Genomic DNA, 24,336 nt, shown 5'->3' with positions numbered 1-24,336 from the left:
AAATAAAGTCATGCATTGATACAGAACTCTGGGACAGGGCAAAAATGGCGAAGAGAAACTACCAATTCATTCCTAATAATGACTTAAATTTCGTACCTTTCACCGTCCAAGGGAGCAATATACTACCTGTAGGATATTGTCCATTTTAGTATCGTCAGCAGATTCGGATATGGATATCGAGACGAACGCATCAGCGCTGTTCACCCAGAGTGGTTGGTTTCACGCCAGCACCGCGGGTGGCGTAGATACCACGTGTATTGGCAAGGACATTGCCAACGAGGAAAGGCGCGTGCATTCCTCGGTCAGTCGTGTTGATGAATTCGATGCTTTCCCGTCGCCGACGTTACTATCCGCAAACAGTGACACTCTTGTTCTTGTATATTTCTCTCGCTTCACTATTCAGGTTTTGCTTGCACGCAGTTGACTATTCTTAACCTCACAATTGAATTCTTTTCGGTTGTCTTCCCGGATTTGTGTATGTTTTGTGACGGTCCACACGATCTTTTCGGCCACTTACCGACTTTCTCTGAAACTGCCTAATGGCTCTCCCCGACCTGAGTATTACAAAATCCATATCCGACCGCACCTCGGACACTTGTGAATGTGCACTTATCGGCGGCCCAGACTACATTGTCTCGGAATGTGCCAACAGAACAGGATACGAATGTCTCTGGTAATGCACAAGTCTGTAGCGTAATAAAGAGTTCAAATGTGTGTGAAATCTTATGCGACTGAACTACTAAGGTCATGAGTCCATAAGCTTACACACTACTTAACCTAAATTATCCTAAGGACAAACACACACCCCCATGCCCTAGGGAGGACTCGAACCTCCACCGCGACCAGCCGCACAGTCCATGACTGCAGCGTAATAAAGAATGAGGAACTGTGGCACAACCTAAATTTGCTGACAGTCAAAATATCAGCTTGCGCACTACAAGCCTACACTGTCGACAGGCAACCAAGAAGAGGCGATACACCATAACAACAAGACGCACCATGGCACCACATCCTGCTACAATGACCTTCCGGAAGTAGCAAGGAGATGAGCCTTGGGGAGGACCAGGAAGCATTTCCTGAGACCCTGACACCCATCTCCCAGTCTCTACACCTTGCATTGCGTGGGACGGCAGCACAGCCTCTGTGAATTCTGAGTTGTGCCTCAACGCGCCAAGAACTAACAATCCAGTATAAATGCGAAAATTGAGTTTTTCTTCTGATACCAAATACAGTACTGTAGTGTAGTGCTGTATAGTAGAGCGGTCTAAGGCGCTGCAGTCATGAACTGTGCGGGTGGTTCCGGCGGAGGTTCGAGTCCTCCCTCGGGCATGGGTGTGTGTGTGTGTTTGTCCTTAGGATAATTTAGGTTAAGTAGTGTGTAAGCTTAGGGACTGATGACCTTAGCAGTTAAGTCCCATAAGATTTCACACACATTTAAACATTTTCTTGCGGTATAGTATTGTAAATTGCAATGTTGTGCGGTCTAGAATTATAAATTACAAAATCTTGGACGTAATACAGTAGAGCTGTAGCATCTGCCTTCTGGTACGCCAGACAAACAGAGTACAGTATGTAGATACTGTTATATAAGAGGGTTGCCACTTTAATAGTGGCAACTATTTATTTACAGCTCGTACAAAATAGATACGTGTTTCAAAGTTTTACTGACCTTCAAAGTAGTCACCAGCATTGTGTATAAACCGTTGCCAGCGATGTGGAAGTCGTAGGATACTCTTAGCAGTGCCAGTTGTATTGACAGTTCGAGCGTCGCAGTCTATTGCCCGACGAATTTGTAGCAGTTCTGAATCGAAAGCCGGCCGAAGTGGCCGTGCGGTTAAAGGTGCTGCAGTCTGGAACCGCAAGACCGCTACGGTCGCAGGATCGAATCCTGCCTCGGGCATGGATGTTTGTGATGTCCTTAGGTTAGTTAGGTTTAACTAGTTCTAAGTTCTAGGGGACTAATGACCTCAGCAGTTGAGTCCCATAGTGCTCAGAGCCATTTGAACCATTTTTTTGAAGCGAAAGCCGTGAAGTGTTCCCTTCAGTTTAGAAATCGAGTTGAACTCACGAGGGCTTACGTCAGGGGAGTGTAGTAGGTGGTATAACACTTAGCAACACCATCCGACAAATCAATAACAGCTTGCACTGTACGTGCTTGAGCATTGCCCTGCAAAATGATGGTCAGGTCCTGCAGAAAGTGTCACCACTTCTGTCTCTATGCTGTTCATTTTTGGAACATAAACTAAGACCAGCTTAGAGAACATAATCACACTTAAGATTAATATAAAGCATACGTAACAGGAATGCATCTGATGATGGTAGCACTGCTAACTAAATATTAGTAAAATAGTGCCGCCCGGGGTGGTTCAAATGGCTCTGAGCACTATGGGACTTAACATCTATGGTCATCAGTCCCCTAGAACTTAGAACTACTTAAACCTAACTAACCTAAGGACAGCCACAACACCCAGTTATCACGAGGCAGAGAAAATCCCTGACCCCGCCAGAAATCGAACCCGGGAACCCGGGCGTGGGAAACGAGAACGCTACCGCACGACCACGAGCTGCGGACAGGCCAGGGTGGCCGAGCGGTTCTAGGCGCTACAGTCTGGAACAGCGCGACCGCTACGGTCGCAGGTTCGTATCCTGCCTCGGGCATGGATTTGTGTGATGTCCTTAGGTTAGTTAGGTTTAAGTAGTTCTAAGTTCTAGGGGACTGATGACCTCAGAAATTAAGTCCCATAGTGCTCAGAGCCATTTGAGCCAATAAACTAATGACTGAAGCACTAAACGAAATGACTAAGAGTGGTAAAAGATAACCGCACTAAACTAAATGACTAAGAGTGGTAAAAGATACCCTCCGTCATGCACCATATGGCGACTTGCAGAGTGTGTAGGTGTAAAAACGGGAGTATAAAAACAGGACTCACGTTTTTGAACACAGTGAGATAACAAAAGATATCACGTAGCTTCTTCGTCACCTCTTTTCTCCTCGATCTATTTTGTTTCTTTAAAGGATATCTGCCGCTCATACGGCTCAGCTTGATGGATGTTATAGCAAACATCGAATAGTTGGCAATCCGTTTCCCACAACTTCCGTTTCCGAGGTACAGGAAAATAAGGTTATTACTGCAACAGCGTTTAATTAAAATTTTTAGCTGTAACAGAGGTTGCCTAAACATTCTGTTTTTAGTGTTTTAACGGCGCCTTCATTAAAGTTTATTAGATTTCTCTCCAGATATGTTTCAAGGCGAACACGAGCAATGGTGGCCATCAAAGGAAGTGGCACGGAAAGGAGTGTGCACGATGTTGTCATTCACCTAGGTAACAAGGGGATGACGTAATTTGTACCTAATAATACCATTACAGTGTAGGGGAAACGTGAGCCTCCACAACGCTGGCGTGACGAACAGCAGTACCCGCGCAGTTGCGCAGCCGTGCGAGGAAAAGTGCCCGCCGAGCGGTTCGCACGGCCGGCAGAGCGTAATACAATACCGCCGCGATCCAATCAATTACACCACTCTCGCTGATCCGTATCTGTCGCTGGTTTATCCATAACGGGGTTCCGAATGACGAGGTAAATTGTAAACAGCTGAAAATATCACATATACCAGACATCGCTTTGTAACACAATCACTTGTTAGACTTCTATCGCATTATCCACTACTGTACGGAAATAGGAGTTTCATATAACTCGGAGTTTTTACAGAAATTTCTCTCAATATTTGTAAAAACACAGCTCACGGGTTAGGCCTAAACCCGTCGGCACATGGACCGTGCATTCGAACGTCAACGTTAAGCGTGCCCAGTTTCTGACGTCATAGCGTGGAGCAAGCCAACACCGACTCAAAGGAAGGCCTCGGCGCTTGTTCGTGACGTCACGTCAGCTAGGCACGGCGAACGCCAGGTCTGTTGCAGGCATACTCATAATGGTGGTGTCTCCCTCTCTGACACAGGAAAATGTGAAACTATTGGCGGTAGTTGACCAACACACATTGTTCTGAGAGATTTCTGCAATCAATTAATTGTGCAATTGTGATTCTTGAGTTTTTCCCGGCGTATTTGATAATCAAAATATCCACGGGTGTGCTGCCGGTCTATAGTGTCCAACGGGCACAATATTTCGGCGATCATACATGTCCGCCATCATCAGGTGAACTGACGGACTGAGCTCCAGTGAACGTGCCGGCACGGAGATCCGTACGCTATGGCTGCTCAGAGGGAACTGGGTTCGGTCGCGGCGGCGGCCGATTTAAATACCCTCCGTCCGCGGCGCGCTCCCTCCGCCGTCCGCGCCCCGCGCCACGATCGCGCGGTGGAACAGATTGCGACGGCGTCTGAGATGACGTCGGTGTGATGGCTCTGTCCGCCGTGGTCGTCACAACTATACGTTTGCTCGATTTACTCTTGATTAACCCGATCGCTGGTTCCCAAGCCTTGCTAAGATTATAGCCACAGTCACGGTTTATGAGGTCGTCATTGGTGCGAATTTCGATGGCCTCTCTAACAACGCTGTCCCAGTATCTCGACGTCTGTACCAGAATCCTCGTGCGGTCATACTCCATGGCGTGATTTTCCGACAAACAATGTTCAGCGACCGCCGACTTGCTCGGATACATCAGTCGAGTGTGCCTCTGGTGTTCACGGCATCGATCCTCGACAGTACGCATCGTCTGACCAATATACGACTTGCCACATTGACACGGAATCTGGTACACGCCGGCCTTCCTCAAACCGAGGTCATCTTTGGCGCTCCCCACCAGTGCACGAGTTTTATTTGGAGGACAAAACACAGTTCCGACCCGGTGTTTCTTCAGAATGCGGGCGATTTTCCCCGAGAGTGCGCCTGTGTATGGAATAAATGCAGTGCCTACCTCCTCCCTCGTGACTTCATCCATCTCAACAGGTTGTGTTGCAGTGGTTGGGCGGAGAGCACGTTGAATCTGCCACTCTGAGTACCCATTTTTTCGAAATACAGTTATCAGATGTTCCAATTCCTGGGGTAGACTCTCTGCGTCAGAGATAGTGAGCGCCCTATGTACTAGAGTTTTAAGTACCCCATTCCTCTGTGAAGGGTGGTGGCAGCTGTCTGCGTGCAAATACAGATCAGTGTGCGTAGTCTTCCGATACACCCCATGACCTAGGGTGCCGTCAGCCCTTCTCTTGACCAAGACGTCAAGGAAAGGTAATTTACCCTCCGTTTCAGTCTCCATAGTGAATTTGATGTTGGGGTGTACGGAGTTTAGATGTGTAAGGAAGTCAAGGAGTTTATCCATACCATGTGGCCAGATGACGAACGTGTCGTCCACGTAACGGAAAAAGCAAGTAGGTTTCCATGCGAAGCAAGTAGGTTTCCATGCCCATGACGACAGGGCTTCCTCCTCGAAGTTCTCTATGTACAAATTCGCAACCACCGGTGAGAGTTGGCTACCCATGGCGACTCCCTCCGTTTGTTCGTAGTATTCTCCATTAAAAAGAAAATACGTGGAAGTCAAGACATGCCTAAAAAGTTCAGTCAGAAGTTTGACGAGAATTTAATGGCCAGTAGTGTACGCTGACTCCAAAACAGAAAGAAAGTTTTGAACCATTTTATCTGGTGCTCATCGCTTGATTGACTACAGGAACGCTGGACATTTTTTCATTTCTCCATTCTATCTTGCATTATATACATACTACATCCGCTAGGTACGAGGATAATCCCAAAAGTAAGGTCTCCTATTTTTTCATAAGTTCAGAACTCTGTTTGTGTGGCAGTTGGTCACACAGTTATGAAGAGTGTTTCACGCGCTGTGTGTAAACACGCACACGCCGCGCTGAGGCGCTCAGTCTTGGCTTGGCAGCCGTTGAGAATGGAGCTCCCGTTGGATGTTACCGCCAAGTGCGAATTGCGCGCAGTTATTCGGTTTTTAAATCCAAAGGGCACTGCGCCGATTGAAATCCATCGCCTATTGACGGAAGTGTATGGTTAGTCGTGCACGGATGTAAAAAATGTTCGTAAGTTGTGTAGAGAGTTTGCAGCTGGTCGGATCAAAATTCACGACGAACAAAGGAGCGGGAGACCGTCAATATCTGAGGAGACAGTGTTGAAGGTTGAGCAAAGCATGCGTGAAGATCAGCGGATTATCCTGGATGGTCTTTGCACGTTGGTTCCTGAGGTTTCCCGAAGTACCGCTCACAGAATTTTAACGGAAACACTAACTACCGGAAAGTGTGTGCAAGATGGGCGCCATGCATGCTGACTGAGGACCACATGCGGAAACGAGTTGATGCTTCCCGCGCATTTCTTCATCGCCTTGCAGCCGAACAGGACAACTTTCTGGACTCAATTGTCACGGGTGACGAAACCTGGGCATACCACTTCACACCTGAGACCAAGCAACAATCACGCCAGTTCATAACTTTCTGAACAGCATGGCGGCGAGCTGGTATGACATTCGCATGCAAAAACTGCCACAGCATCTACAAAAATGCATTGACAGAAATGGTGATTATGTGGAAGACTAGCTAAATGTTCAAGCTGTAAACTGATGTAAACATTGTAGAAAGAAACAGGTGTATGTACTTATAAAAAAATGGGGGACCTTACTTTTGGGATTATTCTCGTAATAATTACATCCACCATCAGCATGGACCAAGGAGGATAACCACAAGCTGCCGACGGCCTAGTTTCCGGTGCAACAGGCACCGTGTGTTCGCCAGTCAGCCACAAGAGAAATGTTGGGTGGCGTCGAAGTCTTGCGGGGAAAAAAAAGCCGCTGCCCCAGGCACAATAGCCTACCGCACAGCTACTCCATCACAGATATCTTGAATCAGCGATTGTTGTCTGACAGTAAAGAATATGTGTACCAGGATGACTGGAATGGGTCCAGTGGTTTAGATGTGGAATATAGATACACACATACACACATCTACTTTTATAATATGTATGGAGTGATGACACGGTCTAACAACTAAAAGGATTTTATTCAGAAACAACATATGTGATGTCGGTCATACGACTACACTGCCGCCTGAGAGATCGATCCGCCGGATGCGATTCTCTCGATAAACGGAACAGACGAACGGCTGTGTTAGCCAGAAAGTACACAGCCAGTCGCAGTACTTGACGCTCGCCGCGAGGCGCAGCTAGGCCGCTTCATGTGTAGCAGGAGAGCAGTGTAGTTGTGCCAGTCTACAGTTCGTAGCCGCGCTCAGTGGTCAGCCAGCGCCGATGTTAGTCAGTCATCGTCTGCAGCTCACTCATTGCTGCCATCAAGTCTTTGTAGCTCCGTTCCAAGTCAGTTTTCAAATTCACCGGATTCGACATTCAAGATTACGAGAGATTAATTCGTCACTGCAGGATTTGTGACTTGTAAATTATGTCATTCTACAGACGCTCAGTCTAGTCGCGTCTTCTATAATTGTCAACCAACTGATCATGGACTACAGCAAAGTTAAGTAATAAATACTTTCTTATTTTGTACTCCTGCAAATTAATTGTATTTTCCTGTTGTAGCTACCAAGCAGTCTTGGCATAGTAGAACCCACGTTTCCACCTCCTTGGCTACCTCATATTTGCCACCTGATGTTGATGGACTCTATTATGGTGGAAGATCGAGACCCATCAACATAACTCATCAGTCTGAAACGTACCCTATGTTCTTACTTGGTTGTCTATAAGGAATCAACGCAATACAACAAACATTACCGTCATTAAGTCAGCGGTCATTGTCCTTACACTCTGTTTTGTAGTTCACTTGACTCTGCGTTAGAAAAGCTAAATGTTCAGCTCGTGGGCGTCGCCGTGGCACCCGGGAGGTGAGAAGAGTAAACCTCAGGCGCTGAAAGGAGCTTCCGCGGGTCTTGTTTGCAGAAAAAAAGAATAGGAAAAAAAGAGACGCGGCAAGCAGTCGATAGTCAGACTCGGAGTCTCTGGAATAACGAACGCCCCCTGCCCTTACAGCTGAGGCGCCCCCAGTGCCAAATGCGCAGTGCAAAAAGTCCAGACGGCGACGCTCCTTTTATTTTGATTTTTTTTTTAATTCTTTGCCCGTCTGCCTGCGTCGCTCTCGAGTGCTTAAAAAGACCAAGCTGTCGCAGAGAAAGCACGGCTCCTGCGTTTCGCAAATAATGGCAGATCCCAGAGCTCCAAGTCGTATAAAATTCGCGCGATTAAAAATCATCATTAACACTAAGGCAGATCATAGAACGTATTGTGTGACGTAAAAGAAACAGACAGGCGCATATGTGATGCGCGAATTACATTTGAAACTGCGGAAACGACTCTGAAGATCACATATTACAGAACTAGCATAGTGAAACAATGGAAAATCCAGGATGGAATGTAACAATATTATGAAAAGGATAGTTGCTACTCACCATATAGCGGAGATGCTGAGTCGCAGATGGGCACAACAAAAGGACCGTCAGAAAGTGAGCTTTCGGCCAAAACGGCCTTCGTCGAAAATAGACAACACACATATACACACTCTCACGCAAAAGCAATTCGCACACACATGACCACAGTCTCTCGCAGCTGAAATCAGGTGCCAGAGACTGGGCTCGTGTGTGTGTGTGTGTGTGTGTGTGTGTGTGTGTGTGTGTGTGTCTGTGTGTGTGTTTTCGACGAAAACCTTATTGGCCGAAAGCTCACCTTTTCGTTGTGCCCCTCTGCTCAGCATCTCCACTATATGGTGAGTAGCAACTATCTTTTTCATAGAACTAGCAAATTTTTATTTACTTGTGTATTTGTTGTTTTATTTTAGTCTGTTATCTAGACATTAAAACAGACGATATGTTGGACATAAACCTGTATAACACAACACTTAATATCTCAGCAAGGTTGCAGACACAACAGCTGTGTTACAGTATTCTACGGATGCCAGTTCACAGATGTTGGACACTGACGGGATCGTGTATACGATCGGAGTTCACCCTCTCAGCGTCAGATAAGATGGCGTACGGAGTCACCGAAACTGGTTGCAATAGAATAAAATAACATCATAACGACGGCTGCTGGTGTTTCATTTTTTTACGTCACCGCGCTTCCGTCACATAGTACTTTTTCTCAGAGGCAAATACACAATGTGATCATAAAAGTAATCGGATACCCCTATGTAACGCGGAATTGACCGGTAGATGTCAGTATAAAAGGACCGCGATTGATGACTGAAAAAAAAAAAAAAAAAAAAAAAAAAAAAAAGAATCGCATGAATTCAGCTGAACATATTGGCGATGAGTTAGAACGTCGACTTCGCTCCAACATCACTGTCTTCTCTGGTTCTGGGTTTGAGACTTATCGTCTGGGGCAGTTCGACCCGACAGCATCGTGGGCAAATACACAGTGTGATCATGAAAGTAATCGGATACCCCTATGTAAAGCGGAATTGACCGGCGGATGTCACGAGAGACATGCTCGTCAGTATAAAAGGACCGCGATTGATGACTGAAAAAAAAAAAAAAAGAATCGTATGAATTCAGCTGAACATCTTGGCGATGAGTTAGAACGTCGACTTCGCTCCAACATCACTGTCTTCTCTAGTTTCTGATCTTGAGACTTATCATCAGGGACAAATTCAAATGGCTCTGAGCACTACGGACTTAACATCTGTGGTCATCAGTCCCCTAGAACTTAGAACTACTTAAACCTAACTAACATAAGGACAGCACACAACACCCAGTCATCACGAGGCAGAGAAAATCCCTGACCCCGCAGGGAATCGAACCCGGGAACCCGGGCGTGGGAAGCGAGAACGCTACCGCACGACCATGAGCTGCGGACTCATCAGGGACAGTTCGACCCGACACGCGAATAACCGACAGAATCCTAGGTATTTTTTCTTTGGTGTTCTCTCGACGCTTTGGTAGATATAAGGAAAACTGAATGTTTGCATGTGAAACATTGCGTGAAAAATTTGTCAGCAAATGATTCATGGAATAGTGTATCTCGTCACTTCAGTCACTTTTGTGAAAAAGATGAGGAAAATAAAACTTGGTCTATATTTTCCATACATGAGTGCACGTGTTGTTGGCTTCTGCTTCTGGAACACTGACGTATTGTAAAGATTCACCGAAAACTTTTTTGTAATTCGTAGCACATTTTGTACTGGATAGTCGTCTTGGAGAATACTGTATATTTCGTCTTTAAATGATCATTTAGGGAGGCATAAAACGTGAAGGACGGAAATTATGGTACAAATGACAGTCAGACACCATAACATCAACGTCCATTCTCTACTTTGCACAAAGTTCATTATCACTCGCCGTGTAGTGCGATCTTTGCCTTCACCGCTGAATTTACGGAAGTGTTGTTAAAGATTCGACCGCAGCTACATGTTTTTGACATGCAAGAATCTAAATGTCACTACAGCTCGCTTCAGTCGAAGCACTTTAAGCTATGCTCTTAGGATCCTGTCTAATCACACCCTTGGAAATTGCGACATATTCTGAATAAAGAGCAGAGTATCCATAAAAGCTAGCCGGTCGCTGTGGCCAAGGATTTTTAGGCGCTTCAGTTCGGAACCACGCGGCTGCTATGGTCGCAGGTTCGAATCCTGCCTCGGGCATGGATGAGTGTGACGTCCTTAGGTTAGTTCGGTTTAAGTAGTTCTAAGTCTAGGGGACTGATGACCTCAGATGTTAAGTCCCGTAGAGCTTAGAACCATTTGAACCATAAAAGCTGCAATACAAATATTATCTCTGGTTCTTTCACTTGCAGGAGTTTCATGTTTCGTTTTTTAATCAGAGGGAAGTCACAAAATCGAAGAAACTTGTTCCTGAGAGAGCATGCTCTTATAAGTAAATAACATCGAATATTGCACAGTATACTTCTACAACACGAATAAGAAAGAACCAGAATTTGTTATCAAGGCGGAAACGGAAAAAGAGTATTTACAAGTAGCAGGACGCGAATCTGCTTCCTCCAACAACATAATCACTAGTCTCTAGCCACAAGACTACGCCGCGTTCACATAAAAATTTTTGCCTACGTATTTTTTATATCGTTAACTGACATTTACTTGCAACAACTCTACTAATAATGACGACTGTGATGAATCTCTGATGTGCCATTGCCTTGAAACGGTATACTGTCATAACACGCACGTTATAATCCAGAACTTATTTATTATTATTTAGCGTATGGCTAATACAGACATATCATGAAATTAAATTACATATGCACATGTACATATTGACACACAAGAAACTTAAGTTTGTCTTTACAACTGAACATCCAGTCCTTCAATCCAGCGCACTGCATCTGGAGCTGCTAGCAGGAAGTCGTCTTTGGCGCCGTGATAGGCTCGAATCCTGCATTCACTGACAATGTGGTGAACAGTCTGGTATGGAGCCCCGCAGTCACAAGCTGGATCAGGCAGCTTCTTCCACTTAAAGAGAGCATCCCTGCATCGGCCATGACCGGTACGGATTCTGCTGAGAGTAGTCCAGGTCTTGCGTGGTAGATCGAATCCACTTGGAAGTTTAGCACCTGAGAAGATGTTATGCAGGTGCACATCTATCACTGTTTTCCACCGACCTTTCCATTCTTCAAGAGGTTTGAAATCCTTAGCAACCACGTCAGCAGCATCGCACAGAGTTGGATGGCGTGATTTCCGTCTCTTACGATTTAAAAGTGGCAGGTCGCTATGAACAGGTAGGTCAGAATTCCTGGAGATCTTGAGGAATTCTCTCATAAGGACAGTACATATACGTAGATCGGGAGGCATTATACCGGTTAATAGTGGAAGCCAATAAACTGGAATAGTTCTGACTGCGCCAGATATTATGCGCATTGTCGTATTCAGCTGGGTATCAACAAGCCTTGTATGATGACTGTTCGTCCAAACAGGTGCACAATACTCAGCACTTGAGTACACCAAGCCCAGAGCTGAAGATCTTAGGGTGGTTGCTGAAGATTCCCAGGTAGTTCCTCATAGCTTATGGAGGATAGCTTATGGAGGATATTGTTTCGAGCACTCAACTTTTGAGCTAAGTTAAGAAGGTGTTGTTTGAAGCATAGTGAACGATCCAGGAAGACAAGATATTTTGGGTTGCAATTATGGCGAAGAATTCAGCCTGTGAAACTTTCTTCCAGTTTTATGTTCGCCAACCGATTATTTACATGGAAGCAACACACTTCTGTCTTACACTGGGTTGGAGTCTCCAGATTTTGAAGTAATTATCTAATGCAAACAGGTCGTTGGTTAGAATCTTTTATGTTGTCTTCATTTCCGGGTGTTTCAGGGCTAGAGCCAGAACTAACACAATACGATGAAACCCAACAGTCTCCGAAGTAGCAAGCGGGCGAAGTCACTTAACCCGACCAGAATGTCGTGATATGCTATTCGTTATACTTATTTCGGACCGAGATGTCTGTAAGATAGGTGGTCGTGAGGAGGAATGGGCTGCCATTCCTCCACAGAAATTCAGACACCTTAGTAGAAGTGTCTTCTGTAGAGTTCAAGCCACCATAAAGACGGAGCGTGGACACGCTGCATATTAATCTTCACTAATAGGTGTTCGCATGCTTTTGATCGAATACATGTACTCTGAAGGAATACACTACAGGCCGCTAAAATTGCTACACCAAGATGAAATGCAGATGATAATCGCGTATTCATTGGACAGATATATTATACTAGAACTGACGTGATTACATTTTCACGCAATATCGGTGCATAGATCCTGAGAAATCAGTACCCAGAACAACCACCTCCGACCGTAATAACGGCCTTGATACGCCCGGGCATTGAGTCAAACAGAGCTTGGATGGCGTGTACAGGTACAACTGCCACGCAGCTTCAACACGATACCACAGTTCATCAAGAGTAGTGATTGGCGTATTGTGACGAGCCAGTTGCTCGGCCACCATTGACCAGACGTTTTCAGTTGGTGAGAGATCTGGAGAATGTGCTGGCCAGGACAGCAGTCAAACATTTTCTGTATCCAGAAAGGCCCGTACAGGACCTGTAACATGCGGTCGAGCATTATCCTGCTGAAATGTAGGGTTTCGCAGGGATCGAATGAAGGGTAGAGACACGGGTCGTAACACATCTGAAATGTAACGTCCACTGTTCAAAGATCCGTCAATGCGAACAAGAGGTGACCGAGACGTGTAACCAATGGCACCCCATACCATCACGCCGGGTGATACGCCAGTATGGCGATGACGAATACATGCTTCCAATGTGCGTTCACCGCGATGTCACCTAACACGGATGCGACCATCATGATGCTGTAAACAGAACCTGGATTCATCCGAAAAAATGACGTTTTGCCATTCGTGCACCCAGGTTCGTCGTTGACTACACCATCGCAGGCGCTCCTCTCTGTGATGCAGCGTCAAGGGTAACCGCAGCCACGGTCTCCGAGCTGATAGTCCATGCTGCTGCAAACGTCGTCGAACTATTCGTGCAGATGGTTGTTGTCTTGCAAACGTCCCCATCTGTTGACTCAGGGATCGACACGTGACTGCACGATCCATTACAGCCATGGGGATAAGATGCGTCATCTCGACTGCTAGTGATACGAGGCCGTTGGGATCCAGCACAGCGTTCCGTATTACCCTCCTGAACCCACCGATTCCATATTCTGCTAACAGTCATTGGATCTCGACCAACGCGAGCAGCAATGTCGCGATATGATAGACCGCGATAGGCTACAATCCGACCTTTATCAAAGTCGGAAACGTTATGGTACGCATTTCTCCTCCTTACACGAGACATTACAACGTTTCACCAGGCAACGCCGGTCAACTGCTGTTTGTGTATGAGACATCAGTTGGAAACTTTCCTCATGCCAACACGGTGCAGGTGTCGCCACCGGCGCAAACCATGTGTGAATGCTCTGAAAAGCTAATCATTTGCATATCACAAATTCTTCTTCCTGTCGGTTAAATTTCGCGTCTGTAGCACGTCATCCTTGTGGTGTAGCAATATTAATGGCCAGTAGTGTAGATTTGCCATTCCGAGTAGCGCATCAGCTAATGCATGAAAAGCAGACAGGCTGGCGAGGACGGATGTATGCGGAAACCCGCGGCAGGGGAGTGGCACGTGCTCCCGCGTTGCCTGGGGTCGCGCACCGCACAAGTAGGCCACGGCCGTTACCCGACCCGTCTATCCCCCCTTCCCCTTCCCCCTCCACCTCTTCCTGCGAAATTGATACGCCGCCTACTCTTCCCCTCTCGCCCCTCCGAGCCGCCATACCGTACCATCCGAAGCGCCTGCGTCACGGTTTACTCCACGCGCTCAGCGAAGCACGCCGAAAACGTCTGGCTATATCCGTATACATATCCTCAAACTGTTACTGTTTTGTTTTGGCATACCGCACTCACCGAGCGTTTACTCCGTGACGCTAGTTTCACCTCTGTGCCACTTCTCCGTGACGTCACTATGACTTTTACCGTGGCCAACGATAAACAAAGGCCTGAGTGCATGTCTGTATGGCATCAGCAATTTACTGTTCATGGCCAACGATAAATACACTACAGGCCATTAAAATTGCTACACCACGAAGATGACGTGCTACAGACGCGAAATTTAACCCACAGGAAGAAGATGTTGTGATATGCAAATGATTAGCTTTTCAGAGCATTCACACAAGGTTGGAGCCGGTGGAGACACCTACAACGTGCTGACATGAGGAAAGTATCCAACCGATTTCTCATACACAAACAGCAGTTGAACGGTGTTGCCTGGTGAAACGTTGTTGTGATGCCTCGTGTAAGGGGGAGAAATGCGTACCATCACGTTTCCGACTTTGATATAGGTCGGATTGCAGCATATCGCGATTGCGGTTTATCGTATCGCGAAATTGCTGCTCGCGTTGGTCGAATCGGTGGGTTCAGGAGGGTAATACGGAATGCCGTGCTGGATCCCAAAGGCCTCGTATCACTAGCAGTCGAGATGACAGGCATCTTATCCACATGGCGGATCGTGCAGCCACGTCTCGATCCCTGAGTCAACAGATGGGGACGTTTGCAAGACTACAACCATCTGCACGAACAGTTCGACGACGTTTGCGGCAGCATGGACAACCATCTGCACGAACAGTTCGACGATGTTTGCGGCAGCATGGACTATCAGCTCGCAGACCACGGCTGCGGTTAATGGCTGTCAAAGTTGTTCAATTGCTGCGTAAGAGCCGGCCGGTGTGGCCGTGCGGTTCTAGGCGCTTCAGTCTGGAACCGCGTGACCGCTACGGTCGCAGGTTCGAATCCTGCCTGGGGCATGGATGTGTGTGATGTCCTTAGGTTAGTTAGGTTTAAGTAGTTCTAAGTTCTAGAGGGCTGATGACCTCAGATGTTAAGTCCCATAGTGCTCAGAGCCATTTGAACCATTTTGCTGCGTAAGAGACTGCTGGGCGATGCTGACCCAGCGTTCTATGTGATACACAGCCAGTTTCGATGAAACCATTGTATCACTTAATAACAGTTCTTTCAGTATCAAACATTTCTGTAAGTTATTTACCATTCTTACAATTAACGGTTGCTTTGGTATAACTAATTTATAAACACACCGTAGGTGTATTCACTTTGATTTTAAGGTCTGTATGTAGCTACGGAATACCAGCACGAGAATAATGTTAAAATAATATTGAACGTATATGTGCGTCACGGTGGCATATTCGTTCTCATATTAGTCTACTTGCTATTTGTCAAGTAGAATGGCGTGTTTTCGAACAAGATTTCAAAACAAGCTGGGTAGATTTGTCGACCCCACAACTCTTCCTTTGCCTTCAACAACCCGTGAATCAGGGGGCTCTGGCTGTTACGCTACTGTACAGGATTTTGCGCTTGCGTGTTAGGTGGTTGCAGTGGGGCGGTGCGAATGACTAATAACCTGTGCGCGCCGAGTTTTAAAAGCTGTACTATCAGAAGGTCATAACTAAGTACTGTCAGCCCAACCTTTCGCGCCGGATCGATTCCTGGGGCTGATATCTTGCAATGTTCTTTTTCCTCCAGAAAATACGAGGTCAACTTGGTGATGTTTCCTTGTGAGAGTGGCCAATATTATCATTCCTGACTGGCTGAGAGCGCAGGATGCCATGTGTTTACCTATATAGTGTCAGCTTTGGCTGTTCCGTATAGTATTCTACTCATTCTCAGCAACTTCAGCCGCATATAACGAAATAAAAAGCAACCAGTTCCATACAAGAAATTTAATTTCTTTACCGGTTTCGGGGATTTAGTGCCCTTCTTATTTGCGAGGATTAACAATAAAGTGCGTATAGCAAAATGACATGGTCCTAAAAAATGTACAGGAGCAATAAGTAATACAATACTGAATCCACTGTATTTTGGATTCCGTATTTCTACCGTGCATTTCTTAGGACCATGGCATTTTGCTGCATGTACTTTATCGCTGACACTCATAAATAATGCGATTATCATTATTATATTTAGCTGTTCCCTTACTTGTGGTGGTACTTTGCTATGGGACCAAACTGCCGAGGTCATCGGTTCCTAGCCGGCCGAAGTGGCCGTGCGGTTAAAGGCGCTGCAGTCTGGAACCGCAAGACCGCTACGGTCGCCGGTTCGAATCCTGCCTCGGGCATGGATGTTTGTGATGTCCTTAGGTTAGTTAGGTTTAACTAGTTCTAAGTTCTAGGGGACTAATGACCTCAACAGTTGAGTCCGATAGTGCTCAGAGCCATTTGAACCATTTTTTTCATCGGTTCCTAGGTTTACACGCTATTTAATCTAACTTAAACTACCTTGCGCTAAGGACGACACACACACCCATGCCCGAGGGAGGACTCGAACCTCCGACAGAGAGTGCCGCGCGAACCGTGGCAAGGCGCCCTAAACCGCGCGGCTACCCTGCGCGGCCCATTGTTCGTACATGGAAATATAGTACACATACGTCTCGCTCCACTATTGCACGTCTTTCGTCATTTCGTTTTAAATAGGAAGACGGAGGTTAGTATGCCCCGGCGGGCAGTACGGGCCATTCGACGTTTCTCGGGTTTGCCGCAAAACAGCGGTTGATCTGTGGGTCGTGGGATCAAGTCTCTCGCGCTGAAACTTTTCTTTTACATTTTCAGTTTTTACGTTGACTTAAACCACCGAACTAACTTTCAATATATTTTATTTACTGATAGTGTCATAAAAGCCATGAAAAAAATGGCACCCGAAACTTAGGAATGGCATATAAATTTCCAGGAAGTGATTCAAAGGCCCGCACAAGAACTTCGTACGTACCATTAGATACTTTTATTATTTTACAAAAAAAATGGTTCAAATGGCTCTGAGCACTATGGGACTTAACATCTGAGGTCATCAGTCCCCTAGAACTTAGAACTACTTAAACCTAACTAACCTAAGGACATCACACACATCCAGGCCCGAGGCAGGATTCGAATCTGCGACCGGAGCGGTCACGCGGTTCCAGACTGAAGCGCCTTTAACCGCACGGCCACACCGGCCGGCTGTTGTTAGCAAGCGGGGTGCACTCAGCCCTTGTGTGGCCAATTGAGGAGCTACTTCATTGAGAAGTAGTGACACTGGTTACGAAAATGAAAACGGCCAGAAAAGCGGTGTGCTGACCGACCACATGCCCCTCCGCATCCGCATCCGGTGACGCCTAAGGGCTGAGGATTACACGGCCGCCGGTTGGTACCGTTGCACCTTTAATGCCCGTTCGGAAGGTGTTTTTTTATTGATATGCAAGTAGTTTAATGTTGATTGTATCGTAATCATAAAAGTCGGCTCACATCGATTTCCGATTCCGCCATGTTTTAATTACAGTGTCAGTCAGGTAGTATGGGTCATACCAGCGTTGGATGGTATGGGCCATATCTGTATTTCTTGTTTTAATAGAAGAAAGTTAACGTTTATTAAATAAGCCGTTTCCCCGCAGTTTCGCCCACATATGCATTAGACACATACAGGGGATAGGCAAAATAATGTGAACACATATACTTAGTTGGGAATGGTTTATTAATAAGGGGTTGGACCCCCATTTGCCCGTAATACAGCTGCGATTCTTCTTGGAATACTGGCATATAATGATTGTGTAGCCTCCGGTGGAATGTTATGCCACCTTTCGATCAGAACCTCTTCTAACTCCTGTAGTGCCGGCTGCAGCGGTCGAGCGGTTCTAGGCGCTTCAGTCTGGAACCGCGCGACCGATAGAGTTCTACGTTCTAGGGGACTGATGACCTCAGATGGTAAGTCCCATAGTGCTCAGAGCCATTTGAGCCATTTTGAACTCCTGTAGTGATGAGGGAAGCGGAAATCTGCTCTGGAGCCTGTGCTCCAATACCACCCACAAAGCTTCGATAACGTTCGAGTCCGGGGATTCTGCTGGCCAGGGAAGATGCTGCAGTTCAGCTGCATGCTCCTCACCACCACCACGACTGTACTGTCCTGGCTGTGTGAATGGGTGCATTATCGTCCTGAAAGATGGCATTATTGTTGGGGAACAACATTTCAATCATAGGGTGCACCTGATCACCTAAAATGTTCACATAATCGTTGGCTGTAACACGGAGTATGAGAGAAATGATAGGACGAGCAGAATACCATGATATGGCTGCCCACACCATCACACTTCCATCTCCGCACTTAACTGCTGGAATCAAGCAATAAAGATTGTAAGCTTCTTTTGGCGTTCTCCTGACGTAAACCCGGCCCGATGTTGGAAATAACGAAAATGTTGACTCGTCCGACCATATGACATTTTTCCACTGATCAGCCGTCCAGGATTTATGCTCCTGACACCATGTTTTACGCTTCTTTGTGGTGGTTGTCATCATTAATAGTTTCGTTATAGCAGCTCGCCCGTGAATATTCGCTTTTTGGAGTTCTGGGCGTACAGTGCCAATAGACATGCCGTCTCGAAGATGGCTATTGAGCTCTGCAGTCGCTTTAGCCGCCGCAGTTTTGTATTGTTTTGACACAATTCGTGTTAGCGTAGAACGCTCTGTGTCATTTAGTTTTCATTTGCGCCCACTATTGCGTTTACACAATGATGTCTCTCCATGTTTTGTGTAGGTTGTCATGACTATTGAAACAGTTGCTCTTCAAATATTCAGTAAGTTGGCTGTCTTGGTTACTGATGCTCCGACTAATCGGGTCCCACAATCTGCCCTCTTCGGAACTCTGTTAGGTCTTTCATTGCCCGTCGACCTCGGCCTCTAAATGGAAATACGAAGTGTGCACTACTCGTTAACAACCTGCACTGATGCCTAGTCTGTACTGAACATGCACAGTCCAGCACGGCATGCGCCTTACCTGCGTTGTTGATCATCAAACACAACCATCCCATTACAACCACTGGTCGCATTATTTTGCCTACCCCCTGTATATTGAACACACCTCCTTCACTCTCTCTCTCTCTGTGTGCCTGTTCCTCCCTCTGTCTGTCCACTTCCGCCTCCCCCTCTACTATCACCTCCTCCCCACTCTCACTGCCTCTTCAACTCATCCGCACCTCTCTGCCTACTTCCTCCTTGCCACCCTCTCTGGCCATATCTCCCTACCCCTTCCTCTGACCACATCCTCCTCCCCTCTCTCTCTTTCCATCTCCGCCTCCCACTCTTCCATATGAACTTGGAACTACCCTTCCACCTGCCTCATGCATTTCCCCCTCCTCCCCTCTCTCTGTCCATTTCGCCCTCCCCCTCACTTTGTCCATCAACCAGTTCTCAGCCAAACACATCAGCACATGTAGACCCTGTTACAAAAACAGCAGACCAGTACTACTCCAACAACACACCTGTCATGAAGGGCAGGCTACACACCTTGGGGTTGAAATCATTCATTTGCCCCTGAGGTACAGCCTGCCATGCAAAGTGGGCCGATACAGCAGGCCGATAATACACCAACACAACACGGCTGTCAGACAGGGCAATCTATATGTCAGGGTCTGCAAAACTGATTCTTGCTCCTGACATGTACGCTACCTTGCAAAGCAGGTTGATTTGGCAGGCCGACACTGTTCCTATACAACATGCTATCATGCACAGCAGCCTGTACACCAAGGCCTTGGGGGGAAAAAGGCATGCTTGTGCCCATATCTCCACATCTGTTGGAGCTAAGAGGTTATAAACCTCACAGTGCCGATACCCGTTAGGATTGCTGTTTTCTACATCTACATCTACACCTACACGGATACTCTGCAAATCACATTTAAGTGCCTGGCAGAGGGTTCATCAGACCACCTTCACAATTCTCTATTATTCCAATCCCGTATAGTGCATGGGAAGAATGAACACCTATATCTTTCTGTACGAGCTCTGATTTCCCTTGTTTTATGTTGGTGATCGTTCCTCCCTATGTAAGTTGGTGTCAACAAAATATTTTCGCATTCGGAGGAGAAAGTTGGTGATCGGAATTTCGTGCGAAGATTTCGTCGCAACGAAACCTTTCTTTTAATGATGTCCTGCCCAAATCCTGTATCATTTCTGTGACACTCTCTCCCCTATTTCGCGATAATACAAAACGCGCTGCCTTTCTTTCAACTTTTTCGATGTACTCAGTCAGTGCTATCTGATAAGGATCCCACACCGTCAACAGTATTCTAAAAGAGGATGGACAAGTGTAGTGAAGACAGTCTCCTTAGTAGGCCTGTTACATTTCCTTAGTGTCCTGTCAATAAAACGCAGTCTTTGTTAGCCTTCCCCACAACATTTTCTGTGTGTTCCTTCCAATTTAAATTGTTTGCAATTGTAATACCTAGTTATTTAGTTGAATTTACGGCTTTTAGATTAGACTGATTTATCGTGTAACCGAAGTTTAACGCGTTCCTTTTAGCACTCATGTGGATGACCTCACACATTTCGCTATTTAATGTCAACTACCAGTTTTAGCACCATTCCGATATTTCTTCTAAATCGTTTTGCAGTTTTTTTTTTATCTTCTGATGACTTTATTAGTCGATAAACGACAGCGTCATCTGCTAACTACCGAAGACGGCTGCTCAGATTGTCTCCCAAATCGTAAATATAGATAAGGAACAGCAAAGGGGCTATAACACTACCTTGGGGAACACCAGAAATCACTTCTGTTTTACCCGATGACTTTCCGTCAATTACAACGAAGTGTGACCTCCCTGACAGGAAATCACAGATCCAGTCACACAGATTCAGCCAAATTTGGTTGAAATCAATCCAGGAGTTTGGGAGGAGATCCTGTACATACACACATACACTCTTTATATATATATATATATATATATATATATATATATATATATATATATATATATATATAACGGATAAAGATGGTTAAGAACAAATGTCAAATGTGTGTACCACATTTACAAAGAATTAAAACTGTATTAAGGATTTAAATTGTATTCTAGGTGTGTGATGCATCCAAGGTTATCTTATCTCACATTACATGCCTTTCCCTCAAACAACTTCTATGCCACATCACAACAGTTAATACATGCTCACAAAAGTATGGGACATGTTTGATTCCTGTCTGCATGTTTGTGGTGCGGCTGATGGAGGCCACACAGGACAAATAAAGGAAAAGTTTGGTCCTAAACGTAATTGTAACAAGTGCCCCGAAGTTTTATTCATATCCATGTAAAAGATATACCCTTATAAAATCGGATGGCTCTCTTAAACATAAAATTTTGTAGTCCTACGTGTATAATACAGAGACTGGCTGTTATCGTCGTGCAGAGCGCCAGAGACTGAACGGGAAAAATTCTCGACGAGCGTGCATCGCGCCACTTTATTACTGCAGTAACAAAATCAGATATCCACCGAGTCCCACTAAAGATACCGCCGATACACTGCACACGCCGGCATTTTATGGGGTCAGCTGCGAATGTGAATAAGTTACGTTGGCCAGACAGGGGGCGACTTATTAATAAGCGCGCGCGTGTGACGGTGTACGGGCGTAACAAGCGAAGCGGACAGCACAACTAATCGCCGTTGGCAGAGCACCAAAACTGAAAGCGGAGGGTCTGTACAGTTCGAAACAGACCGTGTATTTGTCATACGTCCACTTATCACTACGAGCGGAACTACAGTGGCCGCTGAAATAGCGCTACGGCCTGTCAACGACTAAGCTGCCGTTGTTACAATAGGGCACCCCATCACTAGGATGGATGATACGTACCGTGACTATTAACCTTCACAATACCAAGTGGGGGAGGCAGTTACATGTGGCCTGTTTTCAAAAATGTTGTGATCTAGTCAGGTACTTAATATTTTAAAATTTCCAAAAAATATTCATTGTTTAGTGATGACTTTTACCTGATTCCATATATGGCCGAAAATTTTCAGTTAAACTTTAGGTCTCGGTAATAGAATATTTTCAGATTTGGGACCCTACAAACACATCAATCTCTCTTTAAAATGTATGTTGTGAGTAAAAGTCAACAACAGTTAACAAAATTTGTATCATTTTTAAAAAATTTTGTGGTCACAGAGAACCTTCCGCCCCCTCCCCCCCTCTCGCTTGGTAGTGCATATTACCGAAAGTGCTTTGGTATTTCTAAGAATTTTTCTTTCATAAATTCAGTCTTGATAACACCACGTATGCTTCAAGAACATAGGTGACCGGTTTCGGTCATATCACATGACCATCATCAGACCTATAATTTAATTTAGAAAGTAATAGGAACCTTACTAGATTGACAATAAAATATGACAAAATGCTTTTAAGGATAATTTTCATATCGTGCTTCATGATTTTGGTTCTAGTACTTCTAAACTTTTTATAATTTCTTACTGCCTGACTAGAAAAACTTTGAACAATTTTAATAAACAGTTTTGGAATAGTGACCAAAATTTTTTAAAAATTTTCTTTCAAAAATTCAGTCTTGATCACACCACGTATGCTTCAAGAACATAGGTGACTGGTTTCAGTCATATCACATGAGCATCATCAGACCTGTAATTTAATTTAGAAAGTAGTAGAAACCTTACTAGATTATTGACAATAAAATATGACAAAATGCTTTTAAGGATAATTTTCACATTGAGCTTCATGATTTTGGTTCTAGTACTTCTAAACTTTTTATAATTTCCAATTGCCTAATTAGACAAACTTTGAAAAATTTTAATAAACGTTTTTGGGACTGATCAAAAATTTTTAATAATTTTTCTTTCAAAAATTCTTTCAAAAATTTCTAAGAATGTGCTAAAATATACTTTTCAAGATTTGTACTGCCCTTACACATCAATACCTCTTTAAAAAGACTGTTGTTAAGATAAGACAACAACAATTTTAAAATTTTGTTTAATTTTTTGTAGGGTGGTCATAAATTACATCCGCCCCCAGGGTAATTTACATCAGTCAAAATACGTTGGCGTTACAAGGGTTGAAATAATAGTGTTACTGAGCCGAAACTATTGAGCAAATAATACGTTTAACGCTGGATCCTATTAAATTTTTAACAGGATGGGATTCTCGCCATTCAGTAAGGATAGAAGCCGAAGTAATGAGTTCAAATTTGACCCAAGGTAGAGACTTGAACCCAGTGCTCCTGCCTACTAGGCAGATGTGTTAGCCACTACATCATCTTAGCACTGTGGCTGACATAGCTGCACAGACTTTCCTAGTCCAATTCCCTCCCTAACACAAGCTTCAGTTTAAGCCTTCAGCCCATTTCGCCTTCTTAAATCGCTAGTATTGCCGAGGCTCTCCGATATTGGAATAGCACCCTTGCTTTTTACGTAAGGGGGAAATCCTGCCTGTATCTCAGATGTTGGTGATCCATCGATATGATGTAACTATAACTTCCTGGAGACGTGGTGAGTCTAACGTCATCTTTAATACACAGGAGACACCCGGGTTCAAGTCCTAGAGTTATTTTTCAGCTTCTATTCTTAAGCCGTCGGCACACGGACCGTGCACCCGAACGTTGAGCGTTGAGCGTGCCCAGTTTCTGACGTCATAGCGTGGAATAGCACGTTCGGGAGTCTTTCCGAACGTGCAGAGCAATATCTAGCATGTCAGATATTCAGAGCGTGCGTCTGAGCGTTGACCAATGAGATGGCACAACGCCACCTACGTCACAGGCACGCCGTCTCCCTTCAGCACAGAGTTGTGAGGCGCCATATTGGCATTCATTTCAAGTCTATACATGTATATGCCGTTTCTGAGCACCAGCGAAGTGAGAATCATTGGAAACCCCGTTGTTAACTGTGTGATTCGTTCCAATAAAATAATGAGAAACATCATAGTCGTGGCAGAAGAATTATTGTAACGAGCGTATTATGAGAGTAGGCTATTTGAAGGCAGCGACTCACTGAAGATCCATCCAAAGCGCATTGTTCTTCGTACAATTTGTTATAATTAAATTTCAATTAGTAACATAATTATCTACTATTAACGTTTTTAGCAAGGGTAAAGCAATATATTTAAGACAAAGAATTGTGTTGTATGTTTAGCGT

The sequence above is a fragment of the Schistocerca serialis genome, chromosome 7 (assembly GCF_023864345.2).
Source record: "Schistocerca serialis cubense isolate TAMUIC-IGC-003099 chromosome 7, iqSchSeri2.2, whole genome shotgun sequence".
NCBI lineage: Eukaryota > Metazoa > Arthropoda > Insecta > Orthoptera > Acrididae > Schistocerca > Schistocerca serialis.
Note: the sequence above shows the minus strand (reverse complement) of the source record.